We start from the raw sequence: 15,669 nt of genomic DNA on the forward strand, positions 1-15,669 counted from the left end.
CGCGCAGAGTCCTCATTTTTTCCATCAGCTAGAATTCTCCACATTAACCCGGAGAGGCAGAGGCGGAGGGGAGACCTGTCATTTAATTCAGACATCAATGTGTTTAATTCAGCAGCTTTCACTGTATCAACAATAAAATATATCACCCAGTTGGTAATTGAATTTCAGTAGATGAAGGCATCAGAAATGTTAGCATTAGAACGCACAAAAGAAACTGAAAAACACACATATTTACACACATAGACACAAACATTTGCATTACATTTACATTTACATTTATTCATTTAGCTGACGCTTTTATCCAAAGCGACTTACAATTGCTATATATGTCAGAGGTCGCACGCCTCTGGAGCAACTAGGGGTTAAGTGTCTTGCTCAGGAACACAATGGTGGATGGGTCACAGTGGGGGATTGGACCCAGGTCTCTCATACCAAAGGCAGGCATCTTATCAATTGCGTCATCATCACCCCACATTAGGACAAAAACTTACCATATTAACAGTGTGTGCAGCCATATCTTACGTAAAACCGATGTGTTCACTTCAGGGTTACTAATGTTAGGTAGGTCAGTCCTGCCACTTAGTGCTGACAACCTTCAGCGTCAAGACACCCGTGAATTCTAATAGTTTCTTTACTTGTAAGTCAAATTGTAGTATTTTGAAAGTATTTTTCCAGAGCTGCCCCAATAACTTATAACTACTTAAAACTAGACAGTTCTAGTGTCTAGGTAGTGGCATCTAATGTGCGCGCTAGGAATTTCACAATACAGCGTGTGCTTTAGGGTTATGTAAAGGGTCAGTAAAAGTCACTTCCAACAGTCAGTTTAAGCACACATCAGTTAACAGATTATATATCTCTAATTGTGTGTTTGGTAACATAGTACAGTACACGCTACCTTATTAAGCCGCTAGAGCACTGCGCTCCCAGAACGCAGGGTTACTTGTGGAGTCTCCAAAAGTAGAACGGGAGCCAGAGCGTTCAGCTATCAAGCTTCTCTCCTGTGGAATCAGGTCCCAGTTTGGGTTCGGGAGGCAGACACCATCTTCCCATTTAAGAGTAGGCTTAAGACTTTCGTCTTTGATAAAGCTTATAGTTAGGGCTGGCTCAGGTGAGTCCTGAACCATCCCTTAGTTATGCTGTTATAGGTCTCGACTGCAGGGGGACTTCCCATGATGCACTGAGCTCCTCTCTCCTCCTCTCTCTCTCCATCTGTATTCTTATCCCATTAATGTGTGTCACTAACTCAACTTCTTCCCTCTCCCGTAGTTTTGTGCTTTCTCATCTGGGTCTGTGGTTGCAAGCCACCTGCTGCCCGCATGTTCCTGCTTGATACCCGCTGCTGAAATAATTACTAGTTCTTTATTATCATCATTATTACTATTATAACTATATACTTTTATTGATATTTGTATGATTACCGTTACTGTTATTTTACATCTCTACATGGAAGTTTCATTGTGCTACTGTGTGCTCTCTTTTTACCTGCTCTCCCCCTCTCCCCCCCTCTCTCAACCCAACCGGTCAAGGCAGTTGGCCACCCTGAGTTTAGGTTCTGCTCAAGGTTTTTTCCTTTTTAAAATGTTTTCCCTTGCCAATGTCGCCAAGTGCTTGCTCCTGGTGTGAATTACTAGGTCACTGTAAATAATATTAGTAAATATAGTACGGTCTAGACGTGCTATATATGAAAAATTTTAAATTTTGAATTTAATAACTTAATGATAAATTGGAGGAGAGGTTTTGATATTACACAAAATTTTGGATCACACATACAAGTATGCAGAGTGTCTTTATGTAATGCATAACAGTGGAACACAGTACATTGATCAGTTTTAATGAGTTCAGTTCAGTTCAATTTTCCATAGATCAATATTGTAAAAATATATTTTTTATGTTTTAATAATTTCACCATATTGCCCAGCAGAATTATAGAACATAATAGACAGACATACCTGATTCACCATGAGGGGAATGAAACTGGGAAACAACAAAAAACCTGCTGCTGTGAGAAGTGGAGATGATGGTTACACACTGCACCAGTCCAGCAGACAGCAGTGTGGAGAAAACACTTTTATTCTTAAATATTGTATTACTGGGACCACAACAGAAAATTGCAGGTGAATATTTTACAGAAGCAAAACAATGGGAAACTGCACTACTTTATGGGCGTCTTTGCACTGTAATTCAATATCTGATGTGCAATTCACGGTGCTGTCAGCGGCCACAATCCATTCTCTGCGACTTCTCCACAGAGTGTTGACTATTGCTTAGGTTAACATGCAATCATTTAACTGTTTTATATTAAATTTTATTTATATAGCGCCAAATCATAAAAGAAGTTATCTCAAGGCACTTTTCATGTAGAGCAGGTCAAGACCGTACTCTTTGTAACACCCAACAATTCCCACCATGAGCAAGCATTGGCGAAAACTGAACAGGCAGAAACCTTGAGCAAAAATCAGTAAAACAACAGCAAAGGTAGTGCTACAGATATCAACAAATAAAAAATAGTTCAACAGAAGTTCAACATAAAATTGTAAAATAATAGTAATGGTTATGGGAATAATATTAATATTAATAAAAATAATAATAGTAATCATAATGACAATCAAAATAACAATTACAGCATTGGGTGTTCAGCAGGAGCATGCAGGTATTTATGCAATGATAAAAAAAATACACTATAAGCGAATAAAAGCTGAATTTAAAAATGTGGTTTCTAATTACAGTAACTGAATTTTATCAGTATTGTTTAAAGTAATTCTACCTTCTAGCTGAATCTAGCAGACAGGCTTACCGTACTTCATTCTTCCACAGCAGCACAAAGGAGGGACTGATGCTCAAGTTGTTGCACTGTCACAGGGAGCCAACGGAAGCTTGAATGTCAGAATGACATTTGCATGCTGACCTTGGTCTCACATGGCCCCGTCCATCAAGGGTTTCGATATCTGCAAAGATGATAAAATAATAATTGCATGGTGTTATTCTTTGTCATCCACTTTCAAACACTAACAAAACTATGTAAGCCATGGCTTTGTTCATCATCCTGCTGACCCTGTCAGACTTAAAAACCTTTTTACATCATTAACCAACATGCGGCACTGTGATGTTTACAAATACTTTAGGATTAATTAGCAGACACCACCATAATTAACGTATCAAGGTGACACCATTTGTTCTTTCCATCAAAGATTTTTGCCCCCAACAATTGGCCTTAGGAGTCTGGTTACATCTCTGTGAAATCGCAGTCATGGCTTCAATAGCTAAGGCATAACAGTGGATAGCTAGCTATCCTTGAGTGTTTTCAATTGATGTTCCATATAAATAGGCTGATATAGGCTATGGTAGTAAATAAATAAGTAAATAAGGACATAAATTTGTATATACTGCATGGATTCAAACTACCAACATCAAATTATTACATTCCACAAAGGAATAAACTTGAAACGTTTATGAAACATGTGCTCTAAAATAAAGTTAGATTTCAAAGTATGTCTGTGAAGATTCTCACTCATCCAGGTCATATTTATCCAAGGAAGGTTAAAATCAAGGGCAACAGGACTTGGTTGAAGATACTTGAAAGGGGGTTTCAAGGTATATTTTCAGTGTCATGCACCTGTTGCCCCCCGTCCATCATGACATCAGAGAATGCACTTCAGCTATATCGCTGCCCTTCTCAATCAGAGAGAAAAAAAATCCAGCCAGAAGAATTTCACAGGGTTATCTTTGTCCTCAAGGCCAAAGGAAAGGTAACAATGCCATGACGACATGAGACAAAGGGTGTAGACCTATCTGGGCAGAACAGTGGTGAGTGATAATTTAAAGTCCCTGACCTTAACTCTCACTTGACAACAGCTGCAACACTTTATTGTCACAGAAGATATTGTAGAAATGCATTTCACCACCTTCCAGATGACTGACCTTCACTGAACTTTATCTTTTTGATTAAGAATCTCTACATGACAAGTCCAGAGCTGTTCTCAAAGCACAAAGTTTGGAGAACAAATTAGTCTTATTAAGCCTTTAACTTTGCTTGTCTATTACCCTTCTGTTTGGGATAGAATAGGGACACTGAATTGCTGTTGTTCGGAGGTAAGGAAAAATTACGGAAAAGAAAGTGGATCCTTTTGTTTCTAACTCCACTTTGCTTTAATCAACCATTTGTTTTCACATATAAACAAATCAATAGTCAAGTCAATTCTACAGACAACTCTATGTTGAAACTATGAAATCACACTCAATAGATCTAATTAAATCAAGTCAGTAGCTTTTAAGAATTTACACAAAACCTGATCTGTTATGATTCATACGAATAAAATTAGATCCACTTGATATCAAGCCTGTCCCTGATCCCCACCTCTTGCCCTCCCCTTTCTTTGTACCATGTATTGTCCCCGCCTTGTTTGTCACAAGGTGAAAGCACCAAATAGCAGGAGTACATCCTCCCCAATAAGGAGCTTTTTTAATGTGTAACCTTTCTCTAAAAATGCATTCCATATATGGTGGATATACAGCCTTTATTAATGGAGGGAGGGCTGCTGTCAGCTACGGGTCTCATCACTTGATTAAAGGTTGAGAGCCAAAGGTAAGCAAAACATTTCTATCTGTGGTGTGGAAATCGAAATGTGACATTTATCTACGGTAGCTATAAAATACTTCACATGTGTACCATGTTCCTGGCAGGTGGTAGTCGAAATGGAATAATATTTTGCTTTGTTTTCTGGTTTGAATAGCAAGACACTTTCCCTCATCTCCACTGGACCCTAGGTAACAATCACTTTTGATTCTCTCAGAAGAGTCTATAATCATGACTACAATACCCTCAACTTTAGTCAGCACTTACTTATTTAGCTTTTTTATCTACAGTTGTTGAAATTGAACTGATATAAGATTAAGAGTTCATGGTAATTTGCATACTAAAGAGACAGTTTGCACAGATAGTACTGTGGTACAGTAGTAGACTACTATATACCTTGTCATTTCTGCACATGTAGTATACTGATTGCTAATGTAATGCATGACAATTTGTGACACAAGTCCTATTGTACACATTCTATAATAATTCTGAATGCACGATGCTGCTTTTTGTTAATAATGATAATTCTATCATTAGTAATGGTTCAGCATTTGTAAATCCATAACAGGTTGAAAAATGGGTGATGCTGCAATGAAAGAGTTTGGGGCTGCTGCTCCTTTTCTGAGGAAGTCAGACAAGGAGCGTCTGGAGGCCCAGACTCGAATATTTGACATGAAGAAGGAGTGTTTTGTTCCTGACCCTGAGGTTGAGTACGTCAAAGCTTCCATCATCAGTCGTGATGGTGACAAAGTCACCGCTGAAACTGAATTTGGAAAGGTAGATACATTTTAGGTTCTGCAGAAGAGTTTTAATGTACATATTTCTTGAGAGGTGTTTTTGGTCAGTGTGACCATAAAATATGTTTTCTTTCTGCAGACTGTCACAGTGAAGGAGTGTGATATACACCCTCAGAACCCGCCAAAGTTTGATAAAATTGAAGACATGGCGATGTTCACCTTCCTCCATGAGCCTGCTGTGTTGTTTAACCTCAAAGAGCGTTATGCAGCATGGATGATCTATGTAAGACAATAAAACCGTATCTTCATTGATAAAGCAAATCAGTTAATAAGCAACATACTGTACTTATGACTAAATAACACATTATGCTATCTTCCTAACATCTGTAACCCTTCTAATGCTGTGACAGACCTACTCCGGGCTCTTCTGTGTGACTGTCAACCCCTACAAGTGGCTGCCAGTCTACAACCAAGAAGTGGTTGTTGCCTATAGAGGAAAGAAGAGGAGTGAAGCTCCTCCTCACATCTTCTCCATCTCTGACAATGCCTACCAGTACATGCTGTCAGGTACATAATGTGTTTAGCCTTCATCTTGGTAAAATATTAAACTCTGATATCATTGTCTTTTTTACTGATAATTTGATAATTTCTCTTGCTGACAGACCGAGAAAATCAGTCAATCCTTATCACGTAAGTCACGCAGCCAACAGAAACCTCTTTGGTAGTTAAGAGTTATATATCTTTGCCTAAATCTTTCTATATCTCTTCTGCTCAGAGGAGAATCCGGTGCTGGAAAGACTGTCAATACCAAACGTGTCATTCAGTACTTTGCCAGCATCGCTGCTGCCCCGAGTGGGAAGAAAGATCAAGCTGCTGAGAAGAAGGTTTATATTACAAAATATATTTCTGAATTTTTACAATTACACTTGAATTAAAATATTATTTCTAAAAGCTGAAAAACATTTTGTAAAGTTACACACTTGGCACTGAACCTGAAGATGTGTCTTGTTTGACAAACTCAGGGTACCCTGGAGGATCAAATCATTCAGGCTAACCCTGCTCTGGAGGCCTTTGGTAATGCCAAGACCATCAGGAATGACAACTCCTCCAGATTTGTGAGTGTCTGTGTGGTTTCAAATGGTAATTTCTCAATTTAAGTGAAAAAACTGGACCGAAATAAGTGTCTCTCTTCCTCTTAGGGTAAATTTATCCGCATTCATTTTGATAACCGAGGAAAGCTAGCCTCTGCTGATATTGAAACTTGTAAGTAACATGGTTTATCTAACACATTTGAACTCAACTTATCAGTGTACTACAATAAAAACAATTATTTCTCTAACAGACCTATTGGAAAAGTCTCGTGTGACCTATCAGCTCAAAGCTGAAAGGGACTACCACATTTTCTACCAGATCTTGTCTCAGGCAAAGCCTGAACTTCTAGGTAAGCGTACAAAATACATATAATTAATAATTATTACTGTACTGTAGGCGTCATGCTGTGTATCATAAAACAAATATTTTTTTGTGTGAATATCTTTTCAGAGATGTTGCTTATCACCAACAACCCCTATGACTACGCCTTCATCTCACAAGGAGAGACAACAGTAGCCTCCATCAATGATTCAGAGGAGCTGATGGCCACTGATGTCAGCTGATTCTTTAAATCCCTGTCAAAAATGAATTTGTATATCAATTTTTACAATGCCAGAAATGCTTTTTTGGTCATATAATATCTTTTTCAGGAAGCATTTGATGTCCTGGGCTTCACTCAAGAAGAGAAGAACGGCATTTACAAGCTGACTGGCGCAATTATGCATCATGGTAACATGAAATTTAAGACCAAGCAGAGAGAGGAGCAGGCAGAAGCTGATGGCACTGAAGGTAGGAGATGGTTTTTGAAATAAGCTAAGCCAACAGGAATCAGGGATAAAAGAAAATGGTGACCTTAATTGATAATTTAAGAACAATTTCTCAACAGATGCTGACAAAGTAGCTTATCTGATGGGCCTGAACTCTGCTGACCTCATCAAAGGTCTCTGTCACCCAAGAGTCAAAGTAGGAAATGAGTGGGTCACCAAGGGACAAAATGTTGCTCAGGTGAGACAATATGAATTAGTTTTGTTTAATTCCAAAATAAAGTCAGAAAAGTTTTGCTAAGGTGTTTTTATGCATTTTCTTTGTTAGGTTAACTATGCTGTTGGCGCACTGTCTAAGGCAGTGTATGAGAGGATGTTTCTGTGGATGGTGGTGAGGATCAACCAATCCCTGGACACCAAGCAGCCTCGCCAATACTTCATTGGTGTTCTGGACATCGCTGGATTTGAGATCTTTGATGTGAGTTTGGAAAGAATATATTATTTATATGAAACAGTCTTTGGTTTAAGGAGAAATCATTACGCCTGATCGTACAATGTACCATTTCATTACAGTTCAACACCTTTGAGCAGCTGTGCATCAACTTCACCAATGAAAAACTGCAACAGTTTTTCAACCACCACATGTTTGTGCTGGAGCAGGAAGAGTACAAGAAAGAGGGCATTGAATGGACTTTCATAGATTTTGGGATGGACTTGCAGGCCTGTATAGACCTGATTGAAAAGGTGAGAGACTGGACTAATACATGTTCAGCCATACAGGATAATACATCATATGAATGATTAAAAATATTGTGATTTTTTTCCAAATAACTTATATTTTTGTCCCGTCAGCCCATGGGTATCATGTCCATCCTTGAAGAGGAGTGCATGTTCCCCAAAGCCAGTGACACCACCTTTAAAGCTAAGCTCTATGACAACCATCTGGGGAAATCTGCCAACTTCCAGAAGCCCAGAATTGTCAAAGGGAGACCAGAGGCCCATTTTGCCCTGATGCACTATGCTGGAACTGTTGATTATAATATCAACAACTGGCTGGTGAAGAACAAAGATCCTCTGAATGAGACTGTTGTTGCACTGTATCAGAAATCTAATCTTAAACTGCTCGCTATCCTCTTTGCAAATTACGCTGGAGCTGATTCAGGTTTGTATTTAAAAATTCAGTAGTATCTCGGTTTAAAAAGGATTTTTAATGTTTAATGTGGAAGAATTGTACAAAGGTAGAATGAAGAAACTTTGATTATAAATGCAAACGTGCATACATGCACTTGTTCTTCTGTCACCCATACTGTTTTAAAAAAGCTACAAATATCTCTAGTACATTATTTCTTAAATCTAATGAGGAATATTTCATTTAGTTCAAGAGTCTGGTGGGAAGGGCAAAGGTGGCAGCAAGAAGAAAGGTTCATCCTTCCAAACGGTATCAGCCTTACATAGGGTAAGATCAATTTAATTTACAGTTTGTGATACATTAGCTAATTGAGAGGTTCATCTCAGATTTAAGTCCTAAGACTCCTTAATCGTATGTCATCTGTGGTGCACTCACAGGAGAACCTGAACAAGCTGATGACCAACTTGAGGTCTACTCACCCTCACTTTGTACGCTGCATCATCCCCAATGAGACTAAGACTCCTGGGGCCATGGAGAATCCTCTGGTGATGCACCAGCTGCGCTGTAACGGTGTGCTGGAAGGAATCAGGATCTGCAGAAAGGGCTTCCCCAACAGGATCCTCTATGGAGATTTCAAACAGAGGTGTCTGTCAGATATACAGATGGGTGCCAAATTAAAGGAAAAGTTTCAGGCACCCTGTTGGAGGGGTGGACACCATTCTACCATGAGATATACCATCATTTAGTGTTTTGATGATGCGGTTTTCATTTTTGCACATAAATTTGTTTTAGTTATTCATTCTACTATATGTTTGGTAATAGTTATTTCGTTGGGCATATTGTGGAAGTGATATTTTATACAACATGAAATAAAACTGAAATGATCTTTTATCTTCATTACAAAGATATCGCATTTTGAACCCAAGTGCTATCCCTGAGGGACAGTTCATTGATAACAAAAAAGCTTCAGAGAAGCTTTTGGGCTCCTTGGATATAGACCATAACCAGTACAAACTGGGGCACACCAAGGTAAGCATTGGTGAATTACATTCTGACATATAGTATAAAACATATACATTTCTGCCATGGCGTAATAAGGAACATTGCACGGTGACACTTTATTTTACAGCAATTCTGTAACTACAGACAAATGCTGGATATCACTTTGTTCAGCTACTGTACTCCTTTCATTCACAATATTACAATCTTTGTGACAAAACTGAAATGTTGCTGTAAAGGCATGTGCATGAGCAAACATCTTCACCATGGGCATATTGTGCATGACACTGCTGATTTAATTTGTTTGCAAAACTCAGGTGTTCTTCAAAGCTGGGCTGCTTGGTCAGCTGGAGGAGATGCGAGATGACCGTTTAGCTCTAATCATCACTAGGATCCAGGCAAGGTCACGTGGCCTTCTCGCAAGAATTGAATTCCAGAAGATAGTAGAACGCAGGTACATGCACTATATTAATATACTGAATATTCAGTTGATTCCATAGGCACAAGTTGATATATTAATATATTCTGACAAGCAAGGAAAAGACATCTTCTTTAACAAACTAAATTAAGCGAGTGCTTCAAAGTCATTCACAACTGTGTTCATAAACATACATGCACATAATGAATATACATCAATTTGCACAACTGCACCAATACAAGTCTAAAAAAGTCTAAAAACAGAAAATCTACTCATTGTACAGAATTAGTTGCTCTGCTACATTACAATATCTTTATAAATCAATGTCCACAGGGATGCACTACTTGTGATCCAGTGGAACATCCGTGCCTTCATGGGGGTCAAGAATTGGCCCTGGATGAAGCTGTACTTCAAGATCAAACCTCTGTTGAGATCAGCAGAGACTGAAAAGGAGATGGCCAACATGAAGGAAGAGTTTGCCAAACTCAAAGAAGCTTACGCAAAGTCTGAGGCTCGTAGAAAGGAACTAGAGGAAAAAATGGTCACTCTACTCCAAGAGAAGAATGACCTGCAGCTCCAAGTTCAATCTGTATGTTTGCCTGTCAGGATTACACATAGTATTGAAATCAAACATCTGTTAGTGTGTACTAATGTGGCTTTTTAATAATAACAGGAGCAAGATAATCTTTGTGATGCTGAAGAAAGATGCGAGGGGCTGATTAAGAGCAAGATTCAGCTGGAGGCAAAAATCAAAGAGCTGACGGAAAGACTGGAGGATGAGGAGGAGATGAATGCTGAACTGACTGCTAAGAAGAGGAAGCTGGAGGATGAGTGCTCGGAGCTGAAGAAAGACATTGATGACTTAGAGTTAACTCTGGCTAAAGTGGAGAAAGAGAAGCACGCCACTGAGAACAAGGTACTATAATACATAGTTGTCTCAGGCTGCTCTGATGTTGTATATTCAAAATGGCAAATTTTCTGTTGTATGTAAATTGCAACACAGAATGCTAACGCTAAGGGTGGACGATCGTTTTACTAACGACTTACTTTCCTTGCAACAGGTGAAGAACCTGGTCGAGGAGATGGCTGCTCTTGATGAAATCATTGCTAAGTTGACCAAGGAAAAGAAAGCCTTACAGGAAGCTCATCAGCAAACACTGGATGATCTGCAGAGTGAAGAAGACAAAGTCAACACTCTGACCAAGGCCAAGGCTAAACTGGAGCAGCAAGTGGATGATGTAAGAATATTGTAAACAAGAGTTTGTTGGATTTTTTAATAACAACAAAAGATTAATTGAATAGATTTAACTAAAATACTGTAATTATTACCCACCAACCAACCACAGCTCGAAGGGTCCCTTGAGCAAGAGAAGAAAGTGCGTATGGACCTTGAGAGAGCAAAGCGGAAGCTTGAAGGAGACCTAAAGTTAGCCCAAGAAAGTCTCATGGACCTGGAAAATGACAAGCAGCAACTCGAAGAGAGGCTGAAAAAGTAATGTGAAAATTGTACTCGTAAAACAGAAATAGATTCAAGTCTTTGTGTCAGCCTCTCATTTAAAACCTTATTTTTATCCACAGGAAAGATTTTGAAATCAGTCAACTCAGTGGCAAAATAGAAGACGAACAGGCAATGAGTGCCCAGCTCCATAAAAAATTAAAGGAGTTGCAGGTAATGTTAAATAAGATCAAGATTTCATTTGCTTTGCACAAATGTGACATTCAGCTAATGTAACAGGCTTTTAATGCAAACATTCATTTTTATTTTTGTCCAGGCCCGCATTGAGGAGCTGGAGGAAGAGCTTGAGGCAGAGCGAGCTGCCCGAGCCAAGGTGGAGAAGCAGAGAGCAGACTTGGCCAGAGAGCTGGAGGAGATCAGCGAGAGGCTGGAGGAGGCTGGTGGAGCAACATCTGCCCAGATTGAGATGAACAAGAAGAGGGAGGCTGAGTTCCAGAAACTCCGCAGAGACCTCGAAGAGGCCACTCTGCAGCATGAAGCCACTGCTGCCACGCTCAGGAAGAAACAAGCTGACAGTGTTGCTGACCTGGGAGAGCAGATTGACAACCTGCAGAGAGTCAAGCAGAAACTGGAGAAGGAGAAGAGTGAGCTCAGGCTGGAGCTGGATGATGTGGTCACCAATATGGAACATATTGTGAAGACAAAAGTAAAAGACATTATGCACTACATGTAATTCTACTAAATGTCTACTTCCACTACAGAAATGGTTCATGTGCCACTGTTAATCCTTTTTTGTTTTCAGAATAATTTGGAGAAAATGTGCAGGTCTCTAGAAGACCAGATGAATGAATATAAAACAAAGGCAGACGAGGGCCAGCGTACCATCAATGACTTCACTATGCAGAAAGCAAAGCTTCAAGCTGAGAACGGTATGCATTTCATTTAAACAAAGTGTTTCTTTGAGATTTTGGAAGGTATTCATTTCATTCTTTTATCACAATTAGGTGAATTTGCAAGGCAGCTGAGGAAAAAGATTCCCTGGTGTCTCAACTCACCAGAGGGAAACAGTCCTACACTCAACAACTTGAAGACCTTAAAAGACAACTGGAGGAAGAAGTCAAGGTAGCAAAGAAATTGCAACAAGACATTCTTCAGTACAGATTAAATATTGGTACATGAGAAGCATTATGATATGCTTTCATTTCAGGCAAAGAATGCATTAGCCCATGCAGTGCAGTCTGCTCGTCATGACTGTGACCTGCTCAGGGAGCAGTATGAGGAGGAGCAGGAGGCCAAGGCTGAACTGCAGCGCGGCATGTCCAAGGCCAACTCTGAGGTAGCTCAGTGGAGAACTAAGTATGAAACTGATGCCATCCAGAGGACTGAGGAACTGGAAGAAGCCAAGTGAGTCAAATATATTTTCACACCTTTGTTTAAAAACAATGACCACTGACTAAATTCTATCGTACTTCAGAAAGAAGCTGGCTCAGCGTCTGCAGGATGCTGAGGAGGCAGTTGAAGCCGTGAATGCTAAATGTTCGTCTCTGGAGAAGACCAAACACAGGCTGCAGAATGAGATTGAAGATCTCATGGTGGATGTGGAGAGGTCCAATGCTGCTGCTGCTGCTCTGGACAAGAAGCAAAGAAACTTTGACAAGGTTGAATTTAAATACATATGGCAATTTTGCTCTTTTAGATGAACAACAGCATACCCTTTGACCTCATGACCTTAAAACGTACATATTTCAGATCATTTATTAAAATGTGAACTGTCTCTCAGATTTTGGCAGAATGGAAACAGAAGTACGAGGAGTCTCAAACAGAGCTTGAGGGCGCTCAGAAGGAAGCTAGGTCTCTGAGCACTGAGCTCTTCAAACTGAAGAACTCCTATGAAGAATCTCTTGAACATCTGGAGACCATGAAAAGAGAGAACAAGAATCTGCAGGGTAAGGGTAGCACCAGCATAAATTACAGAATTTGTTCTAATATCTAAACCATTATATGATAATGCAACTTTTTGTTTCTCAGAGGAAATATCTGATCTCACTGAGCAAATTAGTGAGGGTGGAAAGAATATTCATGAGCTTGAGAAGATTCGAAAACAGCTGGAACAAGAGAAGTCTGAGATTCAAACAGCCCTGGAGGAAGCAGAGGTATGTTCAAATTATACACTTGAACATGTTTTGGTAATTGATAGTAACTATAACATTCATTTCATTTTCAATCTTTATTTCACCATAGGCCTCTCTGGAGCATGAGGAAGGGAAGATTCTGAGAGCCCAACTTGAGTTCAGCCAGGTTAAGGCTGAAATTGAGCGCAAGCTGGCCGAGAAAGATGAAGAGATGGAGCAAGCAAAGAGAAACCAACAGCGAACTGTGGATAATCTACAGAGTTCTCTTGAGGCAGAGACTCGCAGCAGGAATGAGGCGATCCGTTTGAAGAAGAAAATGGAGGGAGATCTCAATGAGATGGAGATCCAGCTTAGCCAGGCCAACAGGCAGGCTGCTGAGGCCCAGAAACAACTTAAATCTGTTCATGCTCATCTGAAGGTAAAAAAGGAGACGTACCTTTCAATTTTGCTAGCATCATTTATGTGGCATCTTTCTAACTGGAGGTGTTGAACATTTTCCAGGATACTCAGCTCCAGCTTGATGACTCTCTTCGAACCAATGATGATCTTAAAGAGAACATTGCCATCGTTGAGAGGCGCAACAGCCTGCTTCAGGCTGAAGTTGAGGAGCTCAGGTCTGCTCTGGAACAAACTGAGAGAGGTCGCAAACTTGCTGAGCAAGAGCTGCTGGATGTTAGTGAAAGGGTGCAGCTACTGCACTCACAGGTAAGGTACAGTAATTATCTATACATTCTAGTCTGTTTTACATTCACTGTTTTCACAATACAAATTCTACTCTTTCTATAAAACTAGAACACTGGCCTGATAAACCAGAAGAAGAAGCTGGAGGCTGATACAAACCAGCTTCAGACTGAAGTGGAGGAAGCGGTGCAGGAGTGCAGAAACGCTGAGGAAAAAGCCAAGAAGGCCATTACTGATGCCGCCATGATGGCAGAGGAGCTGAAGAAAGAGCAGGATACCAGCGCTCACCTGGAGCGTATGAAGAAGAACATGGAGCAAACTATCAAAGACCTGCAGCACCGTCTGGATGAAGCTGAACAGATCGCCTTGAAGGGAGGCAAGAAGCAGGTGCAGAAGCTCGAGGCCAGGGTGAGTATAAGTAGGGTCTTTGAATAATTTAAGTATGTAAAATAAACAGCTGTAGTAAAGTACAGAGGTGTTGGCTCACCTTTGTTTTGACTGCATACTACTTCCTGCAGGTCAGGGAACTTGAAACCGAGGTGGAAAATGAACAAAAACATGCCAGTGATGCTGTAAAAGGAGTGAGAAAGTATGAAAGACGTATAAAGGAGCTTACCTATCAGGTAACTATCAATCTATTTATGCTGTGCAAATTACATTCTGATTATCAAAATATATAGATCAAAATATATATATACATTTTTAATTTATCTTGTTTTCACACGATTTAGACAGAAGAAGACCGAAAAAACCTAGCACGTCTTCAAGATCTGGTGGACAAGCTGCAGCTAAAGGTCAAATCCTACAAGAGAGCTTCAGAGGAGGCTGTAAGTACTGTGAAAAATCAAATGCCAAACTTGCATTTCACCAATGAAACTAAGCATTATATAATTGGATGTAACATGGTGTGTCTGTTCTACAGGAGGAACAGGCCAACAATAATCTCACCAAGTTCCGTAAGCTTCAACATGAGTTGGATGAAGCTGAAGAGAGAGCTGACATCGCTGAGTCCCAGGTCAACAAGTTGCGTGCCAAGAGTCGTGATGTGGGCTCAAAGGTCAGTAAACACATACTAGAAATTTAAAATGAGAAATCATCTGACACTTGCACTGCTTCCCCACGTAGAAAGAAATGTTACCTAGCATTGCAAATGATGATATAATGTGTAACAATGAAGCACTGGTTTTCCATTGAATGTACTACTACATTTAGAATACTTCTCTGAGGGATCTAAAGGGTGAATATATTATGGGGATGCTGGCTCAATCCATTAGAAACAAGGGTTGAAACAATACTACTTGACCCAAAAACAAATCAAACTTATCTTGTATTTTCTTTCTTTTGTTTCAGAAAGGACTTGATGGAGAGTGAAATTCCCTCACAAATTATCGTTTCTGAGGCACCTTGTTTATGTAATGGTGTTTCCCTAAACATGTTTTTGTTCAGTAGAATAAAAGTATTATGCATCTGAAAGAGTTTGTTGACTTTTTATGGACAAAGGCTCTAGTGCAATGAAATAACTTTTAAATTTTTAATTGAATTTAATAGTGGTTTATTATTAATGAAAACTCAACTTGACCCATTTTTTTAATGAATTAAATAAGAGAAATAATCTGGTCCACTACATCCCAAACATTACAATAATGTAATTTAATGTGTACTGATTTGTTACTACAAACAATACACTG

General features: G+C 39.6%; 1 pseudogene; it reads left to right on the forward strand.

Annotated features, from left to right (window-relative positions):
• The first annotated feature begins 5,149 nt into the window (after positions 1 to 5,149).
• Positions 5,150 to 15,454, forward strand: LOC119902559 (annotated as a pseudogene).
• Positions 15,455 to 15,669: the final 215 nt, after the last annotated feature.

This window comes from Micropterus salmoides, unplaced genomic scaffold, assembly GCF_014851395.1.
Source record: "Micropterus salmoides isolate LMB-PRFRI ecotype aquatic unplaced genomic scaffold, ASM1485139v1 Ms_hic_scaffold_14, whole genome shotgun sequence".
Classification (NCBI taxonomy): Eukaryota; Metazoa; Chordata; class Actinopteri; order Centrarchiformes; family Centrarchidae; genus Micropterus; species Micropterus salmoides.